The following is a 4,221-nucleotide window of genomic DNA, read 5'->3' as shown; positions in this document are numbered from 1 at the left end:
GGTTTTTGGAAGCTTCTGGCCATGAGAGGGCGCTCCTTCAACATACGGACTGAATTGTGACGTCTCTGTGCCCTTCAGTACATGGCCATTTCAAATAATGCCATCACTTGCTGTTGACTGGACACGTTATGTACTGTAAGAGTAAATATGTAACACTGTAACCTTTCAGCAAGAATGCTTCCAGGGACAGAACTGGAGTTTGAAAGTAAGGAATATGAGGATGTCATGAACAAAGAAAATGAGGTGACCTCAGTCATAGCAGTGAGTCATTTATTTATTTATTTTAACTTTTTAAAAATGTATTTCTAAACACTACTGATTCTGCTTAAAGTCTTTAGCTTAGTGTGATTTATATCCTGTACATCAATAAGGTCATTCATTTGGATTAGGAATGGTATTATATTACATTTTAATATTTTACATCGATAATATTATCGATATATTGATATTCCAATTTTCTGCTTCCATAAGTTGTTTCTACTTAACTACTGCTGTACCTACTACTACAACTGTATCAAGTAAGCACAGAGGCTCCAACCATAAAAAGTGCTATTGCTCCTGATCAATTCAAGGTGCATCATTTCTATTTCACCTCAGTTTTCACTGTGGAGCTGAACAGAAATACAACAAATATGAAATTCATTAATCTGTTTGTTTGTTTTTTAATCTGTTTTTTATTACTGATCCTCATTTTTGAAAGTTTGTGTCATTTAAATACTGTACTTCACTAAGGTTGTTATAATCATTATAAACAAGAAGTATTTATGTAGAACAAGAAATAGCAAAATCTTTAACATCGTTTTATTTGATACTGATAATATTACATGAGCTACTATGAGCTAGTCTGTCAGCTTCACAGACACAAGTCACTCACCTGATCTATCTTTCTGTAAAGAAGAAATGCAGAACTTTTTAAATACAACGCTGTTCATGTCTTTAACCTCCTAGGACCTGCCGACCACATATGTGTACATCACATTTTTGGTTGTCTAGACCAGCGGTCCCCAACCTTTTTTGGGCCACGGACCGGTTTATGCCCGACAATATTTTCATGGACCGGCCTTTAAGGTGTCGCGGATAAATACAACAAAATAAAACTAGTACTGGTACCGAAAAAAAGAAAATTTATTCATAACACACGTGAAAAGACCAAGGAAAACCGAGAAAACGATATAAACGATAACAGAATAACGCTGAAAACCGATAAAAACCCTGAAAACCATACATTTCACACCTGAGCCTCAACTCTCACGGCCCGGTACCAAACAACTCGGAGGCCCGGGGGATGCGGACCGCTGGTCTAGACCAAAATACAGTATTTTACTCTACAAGGGCCTGCTATCCACTTATGAGGACATTGTACTGTTTCTGTTTTATCAAATGTTAAAACAAATATCCTCATATATGGCTCTCATTTTTCTTAGAAACAAGAATCAACAAATTAAATCCATAGTAAAAAAGAAATTTAGACCGGGTCAAGTTGAACTACAAACACCACCAAGTGTGGTTCAATTTCTTACTCTTAAAACCCCCAAATTACTATCCAAAATATACAGAATGCTTTCTAAAACAGATGAATCAATATCACTTCCTATTGCAAAATGGGAAGCGGATTTATCAGTTAACTTAGACCTAAACTTCTGGTCTCAGATTTGCTTAAAAACCTTTCATCTAATTAGAAATCCCAGTCTTCAATTAATTCAATACAAAATATTACATAGAGTGCACTATACAGGTCATCGGATGTTCAAGATGGGCTTTACGTCTACCAACACCTGCTCCCACTGCCAAACCAATTCACCGGACAATTATATCCACGCTCTTTGGTTCTGTCCACCAGTTCAGAAGTTTTGGCGCGAGATATGTGAAGACTTATCAAAGTGTCTGAAATGTAACATTCCAACTTCCCCCTTAGTGTGTTTGTTGGGCAGCTTAGATATTGTCACTTCAGAAAATAATATAGCCCATATGGTTTTCACTGCCCTATGCATAGCCAAGAAAACAGTCCTCATGAACTGGAAAAATAAAAATAATCTTAATTCTAACAAATATAGAAATTATCTATTAGATCACATTAATCTTGATACAGCCTCTGCCACCACATCAGATCAATTGCTCTGGGCTCCTTTGATCAGCTCCATCACCTAGTGGGGGTGGGGGGTTCTTAGTTTGGTCCCGCCTTCACTGTTGTGATTGGTGTGGGGGTAGGGATAGGCTTAGGGCGTCTGGGGGTTCCCTGGAGGCATCTTCCTTGGGGGGCTCAACCCAGGGTAGCAGTCATGTCCGATTAGGGGTTCTGTTGGCTCTCAGGTGACTGTTTCCTCGCGGCTGCGTGCAGCGGGGCTAGGGGAGGGTCTGTGCTGACGGACGTGGGTTACTGACCTGGTAGCCTGGCTGCCCCTGGGTGGGTCCGGGATGGGCGTGAGGTTCTGGGGGCGCTCCGTCTCTGGGCTGGGGCCCTGGCCGGGCCTCGGGGGCTTGGGTCCTGGTTGGTGTGTTGCCGGGTGTTGTGGGCGGGTGGGTGCATGGGGGCCCAGCCCTGGAGCAGGGTGCCGCCGGTGCGTCGAGCCACCTGGGGGACTCTTCAACTGGGGAGCTGGCCCCAGGGAGGGGTCACTTGCCCCTCCCTTCCTTCCCTCCCCATCTTCAGCTGCCTCCCTCTTCCCGCTCCACCACAACCACCCACACATGCAGGGCCTTGGAGTAGGGGTATGTCACCAGGGTGCAGAGGAGGCTACCCCCCCTCCCCCTCTGTCCCCTTCTGGCTGCCTCTGCCTCAATTTTATCCCACAACTTAGACATTCACATTACTCACACTCTCATTACACATACATATAGGATCTTGGGGGTGGGCACGCTACACGGACTCCAAAAGACCATCAGTGTGTACACCTCACCCTTGGCGTCGTTGCCCACCTCTCAATTTTAAATACACATAGACATTGAGGGCTAGCAGGAGGGGCTATGCGCCTACCTGCTGCTGTCTGGCAGGTAGCTCCATGCCCTCCTGGGTTTTAAATGCACCTTAGAACACACATGCATCAACACTACAATGAGCGGGTGGAGGGAGGTTTGGAGTCTTCTCTCACCCCCATTCTCTGCGGCCTGCTGGAGCGGGGGGGCTAGGAGGAGTTGGCCGTCCGACTGCGGTCTGGAGTGTGGGGCCTCCCTGCTGCTGCGGAGTCGGGGCGGTCTGCCTCCCCCCACCGCAGGGAAAAGGGTAACACCACCTGGGTCTGGGTGCAGTTCCCCCCTCCAGGGGCAAGGGTACCTAGACCCAGTTCGTAGAGTACGCTTGGGGAGTGTGATCGTGCGTACAGCGTCTCTTTATGTCTGTCTCCACGTTGGTTGAGTGTGGAGTAAGTGCATATGAGAGCATGAGGGTGGGAATGGATGTTTGTATCTGTGTATGCCTGTATGTCTTTGTCTATATGTCAGGTTGGGTATCAGACGCCACCTCTCTGGGGACATCTCAGGCCCTCCAAGGTTTGGAGGTCTATCTCCCCCCACCACCACTTCCCCTGCCAGTGGCGGACTCCCTCAGACATCGGTGCGTTGGTGGTTCTTTGTGTCTGGGGATGGGCGTCCAGGTACACACCGGCTCACTCCTTGGCGGCCGCTTATCGGGGCCTGGAGCCTGGGGCTCGCTCGGGCCACTTCGGAGGTGGGGTGCCCCCAGCCTCTCGGCCTGGGGCTCGGTCACTCAGGCACAGCTGGCTGCCGGTGGAGCTCACGGGCGCGTCACTGCAACTCCCCCTGGCTTCTGCTCCGCGGCTGCTGAGTGAGCCCTCATCTGGGACTCTCCTCAGCTCTTTCTGGGACAGTGGCGCGGCTGCCCCTCTGTTGGTCTTCCTTGGTCTCTTGTGTTCTGGGGGCCTCTGGATGTCTGGAGTTTTGATCTCCTCCATACCTGCTTCATGCCCTGGAGGACGGGGCAGTGGCCCCCCCATACCCTCTAGCAGATCATTACATGAAGGAACCTTTTAAAAAAACAAGCTCGTCCATGCTCACAGGTGTACACACGGGTGATCACACCCACAAACTACACCCTTTTTGGCTCCTACCTCAAAGCACACTGTGTGCTGTCGATCTTACGTGCTGCACAATAATGTTTAATATTTAGTATTTACTGTCATATTCCCATATATCATTGTGATGTTGTTTATTCTATTACTCTTGTTCTCTTCTGCTTGTTTTCTTTTTTCTTTTTCAACAGGTGAT

The sequence above is a fragment of the Maylandia zebra genome, linkage group LG20 (assembly GCF_041146795.1).
Source record: "Maylandia zebra isolate NMK-2024a linkage group LG20, Mzebra_GT3a, whole genome shotgun sequence".
NCBI classification, from domain to species: Eukaryota; Metazoa; Chordata; class Actinopteri; order Cichliformes; family Cichlidae; genus Maylandia; species Maylandia zebra.
The sequence above is the reverse complement of the archived record's forward strand: the minus strand, read 5'-3'. Positions refer to the sequence as shown.